Genomic DNA, 15,643 nt, shown 5'->3' on the forward strand with positions numbered 1-15,643 from the left:
TTAAATTTCATTTTGTCTTCACTCCCATTATGTTGTGCATTAATCATTATTAATTAGTTTAAAGCAAACTTGGTGTAGTCTTATTACAAGGTATAAAGTAGCAATACAAACTTATTTTTTAAACCTTTACTATACTACTACTTTTGTTATATGTATTTTAATATTTATGTAAGTTTAGTAAATAGATTTGGTTATTTCCTGTTGTACATTTAAGGAGGGTATATTTCATGTTAAAAGTTTGTAAAACACTAATTATTTTACTCATTCTAGACTTATACTCAAAATTTTTACTTTAAATAGATTTTGATTTGCCTTTATTGGTTATATCATCTATTAAATTAATGTTATATCTTACAGAATCTTATAGAATGTTTGTTTGTTTGTTTCTTTCGGCTTTTCCCGGTTAGGGGTCGCCACAGCGGAACTCCGGCCCGCTAATGATTGGTAGTGAATAACTTCATTATTTAAAAGAAAATCTGGATATATCCATTTATGCAGTTACACTCTTAATTGTTTCCAAGTAACTTTGTTATACTACTTCCTATACAATATGAAGTATTTTTGTAGTGAGTTGATCTAATATAGAGTTATTATTTTGGTAAAAACATAACTCGACAGTTTTAAAAAAATAATTTAATTTTAATTTCCTGATTATATTTTCACTAAATACAGTACATTGTTATAGTATTGCTAAGTTATGATATTAGTCTTTGTTACCTTATAGCATGTTATTTTTGTTGTAGTTCAATATAAGCTATCTTGTCTACTTGTCACTTTAGCATAGACTGTTTGATAACTTCTTCCCTTGCATAATGCAGACAGTATTATTCACAAGTCACATTTTTAATTATGAACTAGTTCATGCTCAGGTGGAGCTTGACAGAAACTTGCTGCTAGTAGGTTAGTTAATTTGGGTGATTAATGTCATTCAAATTAGGAGTTTATAACTCCAGGTGGGTTTTTGAGGGATTTAATGTTATAAAACTTTGTTACTATTTTTTGATAGTTTTCTTTTTGATGTTCACTAAAGCAAGCATAGAAAATTGTTATTTATATATTCATATAATTTCAATTTTAGATCTTCTTATATTTGTTTCATACTCTATATATTGCTGTATCTCCAACATTTTGCTAGTTTTGTGTCATAGTTCTAAGTTTATTGAAAGCTCCTATCAGTATATACTTCTCATCTATACTCTTATAATATGACTTTTTTGCATTGTATTTCCCTTAACATAAATGGTTTGAATAACCATAACAAGAGAAGATCTTTAAATAAATATCTCCATTTAAATAACTCACAATTAATCTTTCTGCAAGAAACTCATTTGTTAGATGGTGATGTTTCCAAGCTAGAATCAAAATCCTTTTCAATACTCCATAGCTCTCAGCACTCTCAAAAAAAGAGGTGTTGCAATACTTTGGAATAACAAATTACCACAACCTAAAATTATAGATTCATACAAAGATAATAAAGGTATGATAGTTTCTATTGTAATAGAGTTTAATAACTTAATCTTCACTCTAATCAACATGTACTGGATTCCTGTCTTTGGTCAGAGCTCGGCTCAGCAACATATTGATCATATTATTCAATTCTGAAAGGCAAAATTATATTAGCTGGAGACTTCAACTGCATTTTTGATAGTTAAGACTCTTCTTTTAAAGGTAACAGAAAAGTTTCGAGTTCAGCTAAACTTCTAAAAGAATTAAAAAAATATTTTTATTAAAGAACATTGATAATTATGCTGACACAAAATCATTAACGTATACTTTTTTTTCACACAGACATAACTCATTATCTAGAATAGACAGAGTCTTTATTTCCAATGGTTTAACTGATTCTCTAAGTAATGTGAAAGTTATCACTTGTCCCATTTCAGATCATAACTCTGTAACCTTCGATATACATATTTATATTCATTACAGTGTTCCGATAAAACGGATACCAGAATATATCACTAAATTAAAAGATTTTAACACCTTTATATTAGAGGAAGTTCATAATTTTTTTGGATTTAATGCCAATAATATTACATCTGAAATTTTCACCTGGGATGCCACGAAGGCATATTTGTATGGCAGAATAACTGACTGGTACAAAAAAATACTTTTATGGGCTAAAGATTTAAAAGAGATACAATCTAAGCCTGATACATTGAACCTTGAGTTATCAAAAAAAAAAAAACAACTAGAAAAATCCAAATTGGAGGAAATAAAAACCCTAAACAAGAAATATCTTGAAATTTTAAACTAGGAAACTATGACCAGTCTTGAACATTTTTAATATATTATTTTTCAATAAATCCCAGATCTTTGAATATCTTAGCCAATAAAGTAAAACGATTAAACAAATGTAATCATATTAAAGAAATATATTCACCTCATAAGAAAAAAAAGGTATCTGACTTACATAACATATTACATGAATTTAGAGAATATTTCCTTAAACTAAACCAAACTTCTGCACTAATAAATCCAAAGAAAGATATTCAAGCTTACACTAAAAAAATTAATAGAAGAACAAACCAAATTACTTGACAGACAAATTACATTTAAGGATATTCAAAAACAAGTTAATGCACTCAAACAAAACAAAGCACCCGGTAATGATGGCATTATCCTAGAAATATACAACATTTTACCGAATGAAGCTTTAAGATTGCTACTTTCAGTTTTTAACACAGTGCAAAATAATAATACCATCCCTCCAGCCTGGAAATATACATTTATCTCTCCCATTTTAAAGTCTGAAAAAGACCCTACTAAATGTAATTCATATAGACCTATATTGTTATTAAACACGGATTATAAAATGTTTATGTCCATATATGCAAAGAGGCTTAACATTTTTCATCCCAACTTATTAGATGAAGACCAAACAGGTTTCATAATGAATAGAACAACTTTTGATAATATTAAAAGAATAATAACCTTAATTGAATCAACTAAAAGCTTAAAAAATAACCTAACTATAGTTAGTTTAGACATAAATTGTGCTTTTGACACAGTTAATTGGGATTACCTTTTCACTCTCTTACAGGAACTTAAGTTTTCAAATAATTTTATAAATCTTATCACACAGATATATACATGCTCTAAAGCTTATGTCAAAATTGGTTCTAATATATCTCAGTCCATACCTATAACTAAAGTGACCAAACAAGGTTGTCCTTTATCCCCTCTTTTATTTGCTTTAGTTATGGAACCTTTGGTGAATCTGATTGGAGGAGATAGCAATATTAAAGGCTTCAATATAGGTCTTAATAAAACTACAAAGATTCAATTTTTTGCATATGACATTCTGATTACTTTGGGAGGTATAAACCCAACAATTCAGGAATTATTTGATGATCTAGATTACTTTCAGAAAAGCTCAGGTCTTAAATTTAATCATAACAAAACACAAATCCTGTTAACTGGCCCAAAAAAGTATAATTTTCAAAATGAATATGAAAGATATATACCACAATCCCAACACATAAAATATTTAAGGATAATAATAGCTAGTAATATAAAAGAAATACTAAAATTTAATTTTGAAAATAGCTTAATAGAAATAGACAGATTAATACAGACGTAGTCCAAAATAAAATTCCCAATAGAAGAGAAACTTATAAAAATGATACTTCTTTCAAAAATCTTATACATAGTTTAGTCTATCTCCATCCCTCTGCCTTATACAATATTCAGAAAGTTTAACACCATGATTAAAAAATGTCTTTGGCACCCAATTAAACCTAGGATATCTTTATCATAGCATATGTATAGCTGGAGTAATAGAGGTATTGCATTTCCAAATTTAGAAATATATTCTATTTCTTTTAATTATTAAGACTATTTTGTACCTTATAGATAGCAAATACTCAGCAAAATGGAAAGATTTTATTCTATCTTCATCACAAATTTTAAAAAATAATAATGATCTTTTTAAGTTAAATTTAGTAAATAACATATTCATATGGAAACTAAAGGAATATGTTACTCTTTACCCTACCCTAAATTTTATATCAAACTATGTCAATATTATCCTAAAATCCTTTAAAAAATTCATTCTTAGGTCTCAATCATATGATGCTTGGTTATTCCTTATTTTCCCTCTAGCATGCACACAATGGGTTATTTTCTATTCACATCTTCATAAAATGTCAATATTTGAACAAAATAATTTCATTTATTGGCATCAAATGTTTAAAAATAGTGAATTGTAATGTATTGATACTTTATTGATAGAGAATGATGCAGAATCATCATTATGGCTTGACTTACAAGAAACCAGAAATTACGTTAAAAATAGATTTGATATAATACCTTCTTCAGCTAAAATTTAATTCCCAAACATATTCATTATTTCATTGCTATTACTCAACAGAATAACTTAATTAAAATTAGTCTTTTATATATATATATTAAACTATCAAATCTGATTTAGATATATTTCCTGATAATTATTGGAAATACTTCTCTAATATTAATAATAATAACGCTTTGGATAAGGATAAATTGAATTTTCTTCAATCAGCAGGTAGAACTACATCTTCACTTAAATAGAGAATCTTTACCTGGAGATTTTTAAATATATCTTTCATTACCCCATGTAACATAAATAAGATGTATAAGGAAAATATTCTTTGTTGGAGATGTATGAAGCTTCAAAACGCTGATTGGTCACACATTTTTTATGATTGCATTTGAAAAAATTCTGGGAAGATATTAATAATTTCTTGCAAGCAATTGTTACTGATTATTTTCATCTTATTAAATCATTAGTTTTATTTACTTCTCCAATCCCAACTTGTGTTAAGTCTAGTAAATATTCACTTATTTGGTCTATACTGTCCATAGCCAGGAAAGAAATTACCAGGAATTGGAAATCATCGCAAATTCCCTCCTTTCAAAACTTTAAAGATCTTCTATTGGAGATATCCAAGTTAGAATCAATGACAATTAAGTCTAGATCTTCTAGGAATAAAGTAGTGTATACTCAATGGTTGAACATAATTGAATTATTAGAAAATTAATAACTTAAAACTGTTGATTGTGTCTTTCTGCTTTTCCCGGTTAGGGGTCGCCACAGCGGAGCTCCGGTCCGCTAATGATTGGTAGTTGATTTTTATATGCCGAGTAACCAGCCCTGACGCACAACCTTCAATGAAGGTACGCCCATTCACGCATGTCTCCACGCAGAAGACGCTCTAGCTGAGAATCGAACCAGACAGCGTCTTACTGTGAGGCGACAACGCTACCACAGCACCACCACGGCGGCTAACTTAAAACTGTTAATCTGATCTTATTTACTTGTTTTAAATTATTTATCTATATTATAATGGACATCGATGTACATAGTTCATTGTCTTTTATTTAAATTTTTTTATTAGTGTTTTTGACTTTTTATCTTTAATATCAAAAAATATGAGCAGTTTTCTGTTAATAATTGTATTTTTATGAAACGATTTTAGTAAAATTTATTTAAAAAAATTATTTGTGTAAAAAGGTAGCATTATTTATGTCTGTCTGACCATGCATTAAACATTTACTGCTACTAAGTTTTGTATGCAGCACAGGAAGTATTTTGCATTCTTGTATTTTTTCTCCTCCTTGAATTAGCACTAGTTTACCTCTATATTAATCACTGTTTTGCAGCCTGTTCATATCATCAGACATTATGTCCAAGCACTGCTGCTATGCTTGGTGTACTGATTCAGGAGGAGCTGATGTTGCAAACTGGGAGATGTAATGAAGCCAAAGCCTGCTAAGTGGAGGTAAGAGCTGCTTTTTCCCTTTCTTTTTTTTTTTTTTTTTTGTATGAAGATCTTAGTTCATTTTTTTTCCGCAGCACTGCACAAAATAAATTTCAGTGTTATGAGACAGTGCTTTGAACATGTAGTCATAGTTTTAATTTGCATTGCAACTTAGAAAAGTAGTGGTCCTTGAAAATTTAGCTTAGTAGAATTCCTTGTGCAGGTACAGTTAACACCAACTCTGCTGATATTAAGGCCGTTCAACACATGAACCTTTTGACTGCTAAACCTTACCCATTACCCCTAGAGTGTATTGTATTATACTGTATTGGCTGAAGAATTTAGTTTCTTCCCGCCACAGAAATTGTTTGATTGTTTATTAAATGGTATTGTTTGGTCATCCTTTACAAACTTAACCCCCCCCATAATGATTCATCCAAAGGATGTGAGATCCTTGCCCAGTACAGTTTATTGGGACCTACTACTGCAGCCATGCCATAGGATAGTGTTCCCTAATGAAAACTTGGTGGTCTTATGACTCATTTAGCCCAGCCAGACAGCCTGAAAATGCTGTAGAGCTGCCTTTTGGACTTGCCTCTTGTGAGGTGCAAAGTAGGGTCTGGGTGTGATACCAACCATGTGAAAGGCAAGATAGTGTTTCTTGGGACATAGTGTTACTTCAGCTACTAGGAAGGAGCTGGAATTTGTGCCTGAGGTTGAAGGAAGTGTTATTTAGATTTAACTGGTCTTACTTCTGTAAGCAGCATTGCCTCTGGAACCAGTTTCCGCAGATGTGGATAGTCTGTCTGTTAGTCTGGAGATGAACCTCTGGAGAGACCCTGTATATGTGAGTAGGAGTGCTCAACAAAGCCACTAGATCAATACCATTCCATTAGAGTTTATGATAGTAAATTAGAAGTTCACCTGAGTATGACTGTGGTTGCAGACAGGAAAACTGTTACTTGTGAACATATACCTTACAGCTCTTTGGATTATTTGGTCTTTTTAACACTGAATGTGGTGCTCGATAAGCTACCAGCTGTGGATTCTGTAACATGCACACTCAAACTTGTGAATAATTTACATGGTCCAGTCCCCCTACTACATGTTTTGGAATGTGGGAGGAAACCATTGCAACTGGTGAAAACCCACACGAACATGGGGATGACATGTAGACTCCACAGAGAAAGCATCCAAGCCAAGAGTCAAACCATGTCCACCAAATCATGTGTCCCTGCCTCATTATATTCTATCAAAATACTTGTCGTACAGACACATTTTCATCAAGCCTTGTCAATAAGAATAATTTCAGTACATAATAAAGCAAGTTGAAATTCAACTCAGTAAATGTTGAAATTTGACTCCTTATACAGCAGGTTGTCTTGATGTATGTTTATCCATAGAATGATGTTATTGATTTCCTGCCCTTGCCTAGCAACAGATCCCCTTGTTACCATATTACTATAATGAGCCTAGCTCCAAATCTGTAAATCAGTACTATTCAGAAAGTTTTGCTGAAATTAATAATGTGTGATGCAGGTATTGTAGTGTCAAACTCATGCTTCACTTGGATTAAATATCATTTAAGGGGTTATGTTGGTATAGTCAGACATGAGGAAGATGTTAAATAATCTAATCATGCCCAGTTGGTAAAACATACTAGGTTAGTTGTAGATGGTTATGGTAAATATTGCATCTAAATGAGAACTAGATATGTTTACATGCCAAGGAGCACACTCCCGTGAGGCTTTCGAGGATCAATGAGTGGCTTGTGCTGCTGTTCCTTTGCTAGACAGATAACTTCCATTTGGGGAAAAACCTTCCATTTATAAAAAAAAATGTGTTTATTAATCTGTTTTATTTATTTTTGAAATGGTGAATGCATCTGAAGTACCCTGCTCACAGATCATTTGGTGTAAATGTTTTATTGTTGATATCAGTTCCCTTAGTCACATTTTGACATCATATTTTGCAGTGTACCTTAATTGCTCCCAGACCCCAGTAATGTTTCTTCAGTAATGATTTATGTCCTTCTATATCAATGTTGCAGTGTTCTTCATAGAAAGGATGTTCCACACAGGACAGCCTAATGCACGGCCAGTATGAAAAAGCCTAAAAAAGATCTTGTATGCAGCCTATGTTACATTTATGCTTTCCACAAAGAACATACAGGATAAAGGGATGTATGGATGCAACTGCCTAGAACTTCTTTTGCCACCATTTCAAACGCTGTTTTTGCCAGGTGGTTTGAATGCCTTGTTGCTGTACTGAATATTTAGCAACACCAGAAAAGTGTACCTGTTTTAACTTTTCTTGGTCTTGTATTTTATTTTACTTCCTAGAGTTCATATAATCCAAGAATCCAAGAAGGGAAAATGTCAGTGTGGGAGACAAATTTCCTATAAGGATCATCACGAACAGTGTCATTTTTGTTGGGGCGCTTCCCATGACCATACCTCATGTAGTATCTGTAAGACATTTGTGCCTAAGACACTCAGAAGCTGTTTGTCTTCCTTGGCCATTTATCTTGAAAATCAATGGTTTAAACTGCTAGCCCAGAGTACCATAGCAGAATCCTATAACCCTGAGATACTTAAACTAAGTAAAACGAAGGCCAAGAAGTTTCCACTTGATTCTTTAGCTGTCCAGCCTTCATCAGATGTTCCTCTAGAAGCAGGTAGTAGCTCTGTAAGTTGTTTGGCATTTACTTTGGGTTCCTCTGCCGTGATCCAGCCAGAGGCCAGCATGGATCCGTCTTTTCACATGTCCTTTGAGGCTTTGAAGGCATCTGCCCCAGACATTGAGGAGGAACCATGGTTGATTATCTCAGAGGGTCCTAGGACGGATTCTGCTGATATTGGTCAGGGAGGACGTTCCGGGTTCTCTTCTCGAATCTCGCCAGTGGTCGGAACCTCCAGTATTTGTTGTGGCTGATGTCCCTTCTAAGAAAAGACAAAAACTGAAGGATGTTTTGGTCTGACCTCTGGATTCTCAAAGGGAATGGCAAGAGTTTACTCTGTTTTCTGCCTTAATGGCCCTAAAGCCTCTTCAAGGGTTTTTAGTGCCCACTCCTTCTTGGACCTCTACCCCTTCTAAATGGCTTAGGGAACCAGATTCCTCGGATAAGGATTCAGTGTCTGGTGAAGGGTCTTTGTCTTATTATTCACAGCTACAGTCTGTTAGCCCTGAGTCTCTTTTTGAAGAATTGTCCTTTGGGGGCATATTTGCTAGGATGATGGAATTCTTTAAGTGAGATTTTTTTCAAATGTCTGATATTCAGAGAAGTTATCATGAGTTGCTACAGGAGCATACTTCTAAACCATCAGTAGTTCCTTCTCTGTTGGGTGTCTTGTTAGATACCTTTGTTGCTCCTTCCAAGTCTTCTGATTCTCAGCCTCCTGCTTTTGGCTTCTGATAAGGATAGTAGGCAATGGAGAGGATTGGCAAGCACTGGCCTTCTAGAAACTTCCAAACAGTTCAGAACAGCAAATTTGAAAAAAAAAAAATGTTTCTCTAAAAACTGCATTTTACCTGATTTTGGCCTAGCACTCAAGTGTGGGGTCATTTATTGCACTGTTGTGATTATTTTGCTGCTTGTGTATCTCTGCTACATTTAAACTACAAAAAAAAAAAAAAAAAAAAATCTTGCTTTTTTCCCACTTTCTGAAAGTTAAGAAAGTTCAGTTACAGATTTGCCGTTCTGAACTGTTTGGTAGTTTCTAGAAGGCCAATGCTTGCTTGGGCTAAAGGGAAGTCTCTGTGTTTACCAGTGGGAGTGGTTAACACTGAACAGCCTGCCTGTCCCTGGAGGAGTGGTTACTACCTAGAAGCTGTAGTTTTATTGGCCATTTTGGGTCAATTCTAAACTCCTTGATCTGTCTCTCTTAAAACCCGGCTGCCTCGTGGTTTTGGCATCTTTTCAGGCGTGCTAGTTGTTGCTGAAGCACCTACCAAGGGGAGAAAACGCTGAGAGAAGAAAAGGAGCCACTTTTGTGATTTTAAGTATTTTCTTCTGATTTTTTTAAGTTTTACTGCTTTGCCTACTTTTGGCATTTTCCGGCTTGCTAAAGTTTATATCTGTAACAGTAACAGTACTTGGAACACATCTAGAGCCTGTTTACTGCATTTCCTGTGTTGCACTTAATTTAAAATAGTTTTTTCTCTAAAAACTGCATTTTACCTGATTTTGGCCTAGCACTCAAGTGTGGGGTCATTTATTGCACTGTTGTGATTATTTTGCTGCTTGTGTATCTCTGCTACCTTTAAACTACAACAAAAAGAAAAAAAAAATGTTGCTTTTTTCCCACTTTCTGAAAGTTAAGAAAGTTCAGTTACAGATTTGCTGTTCTTAACTGTTTGGAAGTTTCTAGAAGGCCAATGCTTGCTTGGGCTAAAGGGAAGTCTCTGTGTTCACCAGTGGGAGTGGTTAACACTGAACAGCCTGCCTGTCCCTGAAGGAGTGGTTACTACCTAGAAACTGTAGTTTTATTGGCCATTTTGGGTGAATTCTAAACTCCGTGATCTCTCTCTCTTAAAACCCTACAACTCTCTTTTTGCGCGGTTTTGTGCACTGAGCAGCGTCGGGCAGCGCCGCCTAAACAGGTTTAAAGTATTCCAGTCTCCACAAAGTCTGCTCTTTACTTTTTCCCTAAGAACTGTTCAAACTCTCAAAGTAATCACTCTGTTCTCTTTCTAAAGCCCTGCACTTGCTCAGCTCTTATAAGGAAACCTAACTAACTAAAGCACTACACCCTCCTTGACTTCTCATAAGTATTAGGCTCCCGATTGGTCCTTTTTGATCAAGTGAAAAATCAGTTCCCTTCCCTAATCTGATCAGTAAAAAAACAGTTCCCTATACTAATCTGGTATGTCCAAGGGTCAGTTTCAAGGTTACCCTCCAGTCCAGCTGGTGAATCTGGGAATTTTGAGGCAATGTTACAATTGCCTTATGTACACAGACAACCCTCTCCTCCTTCCAACAAACTCTAATACATGCGAGAGATGCAGTTACACAGCCAAACTGGAGGCAGAGCTCTCTCAACCCAAGACTGGCACAGTCAGTCAGGAGGAAAAGGTAACCACCCACACCACAAATCCAGTCTCACACAGACCTATTGCATCTGCATACCCAACACATAAACACACAAAAACATACTTGGAGGCTCTAAATAAAAATCTGCCTAAACAGCAAAGACCTCCTAAGCAGATATCCAAGCAACAGCCACCCCTCAACAATACCCATGAATCACATATCTCACAAAATCAGTGTGCCTCACAGTCACAACCCTTAAGGCCAAACAACACACCAAATACACTTGTTATAGGGGACTCTATTGTCCGGCACACTGACGTCCTGCTCACCAGACTGAACAAGGAGAAGGTCACTGTAAGCTGCCTGTCGGGTGCCAGCATCCGCCACATAACGCAAGCACTCAGGTCACTCCAAAGCAAGTACAAGTATGACTCCGTTATTGTCCATGCTGGTGTGGATGACCTGAGACGTACCTCCCTGGACTACATGAAAAGAGACATAGAGGAGCTCTCTGACCATGTAGCCCAGGCTGGTATGACCCTGACCTTGAGTAGCATCTTGCCCTCACCAAGAATGATGCCACAGTATAAAGACAAAATGATCAGTTTCAACAATTGGCTAAAGTATTGGTGTCATTCAAAGGGGATCCAGTGTCCATCAGCCTGGGATGACATGCTCGACAAGCCACGTTGCTTCGCTAGGGACGGCTTGCACCTGTCACCCTTAGGCTTTCGTATACTGGCCAAGGCTCCTGCCCCCCCCCCCCCCATAGTGCCTTTTTTAGGCAAGGCTCAAAGGACAAACCCACCTTCATAGACAACACAAGGATAAAAAAACTAAAGGTAATGCTACTCAATGCCAGAAGTCTAAACCTCAAGATGCACGCACTCGAGGCTCTCCTCAGTATGGAGAAAATCGATGTCTGTGCAGTAACAGAAACCTGGTTCAAGGCTCCTGAGTGCACCCCAGCACTACCAGGTTATAACTCATACCATGCATTTCAGCCCCAAAACTCTGACCGAAGCACAAAAGGAGTGGGAGTATCTATATTCATCAAAGATACCTACACCTCCAGGTTAGTGGCACTGCACGAAGCATCGGAAACCATCCATGTACAACTAACAGAGGGCAAAACTGCCTTTCAGTTTGTAGCCTGCTACAGAACACCCTCCCTATTACAGAAACACCACTTGGCATTCCTGAGAACACTGGAGAATATGAAGGTCTCTCCAAACACTATGTTATTGGGTGACTTCAACTACCCAAACATTGACTGGGAAAACTACTCAAGCCCAAACACCCTCGCCCAACGGTTCCTTGAATTTATAAACTCTAACCGAATGGAACAACTGGTCACCACTCCCACAAGAGGGAACAACATATTGGACCTGGTCATCACCAACATGGGGACTCTATGTTCCACACCAGAGGTAAACCCCTCATTGGTAAGATCAGACCATAAACAAATTTCCCTGTACATCCATATCCCGTCCCCACCCCCAGCCAAGGAAATCACTGTAAAGAATTTCTCAAAAGCCAACTTTGCAGTTCTCAAGACTGAGGTGGAATATTTCAAAGCCCCTGGGCCAGAGGATAATACAGCCCAATCCGTAGAATCCTTTACAAATGCATTCTGTGAGCACCTGCAGGAATGCATGGATCGTGCTATCCCAAATAAAACCAAGACTCACTCCTCCAAAAACAGGAGACCGGTCTGGTGGATCCCGGCCATAAATAAGCTATACAACAGAAGGAGGAAGCTACTACATGACAAAGCAAAATCCCAAAAAGGGAAGGCATCTCTGATCATTATTAGCAAGAAACTTCGATTCGTCATAAAATCATCAAAGGCCAGTTTCGAAAGAAAAATTGCCCTAGACACTAAAGATAATCACAAGGCATTCTTTAGTTATGTCAGGAACATGGGCGGAAACTCCCAGATATGCTCTGAATTGTTGCATAATGGTACAAAATATACCGAACCTACAGACAGAGCCAACATCCTGGCAGACAGATTCAGCGCAGACTTCTCCCCCCTTCCCCCACAAAGGAGCAAATGCCTATCCCAACTGAATGTAACCTCCCTGACATCACAGATGCACAGGTGAAAGCTGCCGTCTCCAAAGCAAAACACACAGCATCTATGGGACCGGATGGTGTCCCAGGCTGTGTCTTACATGATCTCCAAGAAGAACTGAACCCTCACATTAAGTCATAGTTCAAACTTAGCTTTACTACAGGATATGTACCCAAAGAATGGCGTACAGCTACAGTGGTCCCACTCCACAAAGGTGGTGCCACAATGGACCCCGGAAACTATCGCCCCATAAGCCTGACTAGTCTGGTCTGTAAAGCTGTGGAGCGTATTGTCATGGAAATCATAAACAAAGACATTGAGAGCCTCCAGACACTGGACCCTACCCAATTCGGCTTTGTTAAGGGCAGATCTTGCCTCTTAAACCTAGTTGATTTCTTTGAAACAGTTACCAAAGCCATAGATGAGGGCAAGGTAGTCCACACAGCCTACCTGGACCTCGCAAAAGCCTTTGACACAATACCCCACTTGGGCATCATAAATAAGCTTACCAGCTTAAATATCAACCACTATATCACAAGATGGGTTGCAAACTGGCTCAGAGATAGAACCCACATGGTCAGAATCGCAGGTGCCATGTCCGAATCCAAACCAGTTACAAGTGGCATCCCACAGGGCTCAGTTCTGGGACCTCTCTTGTTCGGTATATACTTCTCTGAGGTTCAGGCTAACACGGGGGGATTATGGCTGACAAAGTTCGCAGATGACTGCAAACTGGGGGCCATAATTGAATCGCCAGCTGACACAAGCATCCTCCAAAAGCATCTCACAGAGACGGATGCTTGGTGCCAGAGCCACGGCCTCAAGCTAAATGCTAAAAAGTGCATAGTCATCCCCTTTGGGAAAAACAAGGTGCCCACAAATTACCACATAGGTGGTAATCCATTAAGTACGGAAGAAGTAATTAGAGATTTGGGGACCAACGTACATAGTAATCTCTCCTTTGATAATCATGTTGCCAAAGTGGTTAGAAAGACCTTCTGTATAGCCCACCTTATCACGAAAGGGTTCACATCCAGATCAAGAGAGGTCATTGTGCCCCTCTACTCATCACTCATCTGGCCCAGAATTGAATACAATGCCCCTTTTGGGATGTACCTTACCCGACACCTGCAGCAACTGGAGAGACCCCAAAAGTACCTCACCAAGAGGATCATGGGCTACAAACAGATGTCCTATGCAGCCCGACTAAAGAAACTCCAGCTCTACTCAGTTGCTTACCGCCTACTCAGAGGCGATCTATGCCAGGCGTACAAAGCCATGTCAAACCCAGAATTAATGGACATGCTCCACCTCAAAAAATCCAAGTCCCTTAGAGCTACATGCTCCAGGGACCTAAACCTCAGCACAAAAATAAATAGGACATGCTGGAGGGACAGATTCATTTCCCAGAGGCTCCCCTCACTCTGGAATAGAATCCCAATTCATGTTAGACATAGCCCCTCGCTGACCCTCTTCAAGCGAAATTTGGACGCGTGGATGGGAAATCGCAAATTCACCCCTGGGATCTCTTCTGTGTCCCTGCTAGACAGAGACACAGTGAACTAATCTTAAAAGGGTACCTTCTGTGACCTACTTTACAGAGGCACAGTAGGCTAATCTAATAGAGAGGCGGAAGCCAAATACACTCTAGCTAGGCTTATAAATGCCCTAGGGCAGATAGCCTAGTATCTACCTATGAACCTATGACTAGTTATGACAGCCAAATTGATTGTCTGTAGTTGTATATAAAATATCAAAGTGCAGTACCATTATACCTTGTTTGTGCAGTTTACGTCATTAATAAATGATGACCATTTAAACTACAGAGATGGTTAGAAATTCAAGCTGACATTTTACGAAACATTTCACAAGTTCGTCTCAAGGTCTTGCTGGCTATAAGTGTTAAGAGTCTGCTGTATAAGCTGGGGAAGTATTAAGGCTAATTTGATTGTATAACTTCATATTGCTGATCTGGGCTAAGCTGCCTAAATACAATTGGCCTTCATTTCCTTCTGTTGTAGTTTTAAGCTGATGCTAAGTACCACATTTGTGTATTGTATTGCTGTGTTTTGTTGTGCATGTTTCATATTAATGTGTGAGTTCATGTGGTTTCATACTTTTTCTTTTTTTTGACATTTTTTATTGATTTTCATGAAATAAAATAATACAAGAAATATAATATATAAATATACGCAATATATGTCTTAAAAACATCATAGCACAGTACAGTGACTATTTACAATGTCCATAACGGATAAAATGTTATTGTTGTGGTTACATTTTATCTAATAATTTTTCAAGCTTTAACCAAGTTAATTTCTTATGTGTTATCTTAGTAGTTCTTTCTGAAATAGTTTGCAACTCCCTATTACATGCAAGTTTAGCTAATAGTAAAAAATCTGTAAATTATAGGATTTTTTACACTTTGACTTAATGATTTTTCGTGCAATTGCAAGCAAGGACTAAAGAAGGTGTACCTGTATTTTGGGGATATGTGTTGGTATCGGTGCATTGAACAGTAATAATGAGTCAGATACTTCACACTTGTCCGACCACAATGCTTTTATGAAATTTCTGAACTCTATCCAGAATGGAGTTACTGTTTTACATGCAAGACACATGTGTACCCAATCTGCGTAAAGTATTTCCTCACATCTCCAACATTTATTAAGATTATTTTTTTTATATCAAGTCCATCTTATGTGGGGTAATAAAGCTCCTGTGGATGTATTTCTAAGTGAAGCTTTTCCAAGAAGGGGATAACGTTTTGCTGTTTACTGATTTAAGTACTTA

General features: G+C 36.9%; 1 protein-coding gene across 2 annotated transcripts in view; it reads left to right on the forward strand.

Annotated features, from left to right (window-relative positions):
* The window catches only part of RUSC2 (RUN and SH3 domain containing 2), a 1,272,067-nt gene that overhangs the window by 143,318 nt on the left and 1,113,106 nt on the right, over positions 1 to 15,643 (forward strand). For both annotated transcript variants that reach the window (XM_044076729.1, XM_044076738.1), the window contains exon 2: positions 5,644 to 5,762. The gene's annotated coding sequence lies outside the window, so the exon portion shown is untranslated. The remainder of the gene's footprint in view (positions 1 to 5,643; positions 5,763 to 15,643) is intronic.

Source organism: Protopterus annectens, chromosome 1.part1 (genome assembly GCF_019279795.1).
Source record: "Protopterus annectens isolate FY-2018-M chromosome 1.part1, PAN1.0, whole genome shotgun sequence".
In the NCBI taxonomy this organism is placed as follows: domain Eukaryota; kingdom Metazoa; phylum Chordata; order Ceratodontiformes; family Protopteridae; genus Protopterus; species Protopterus annectens.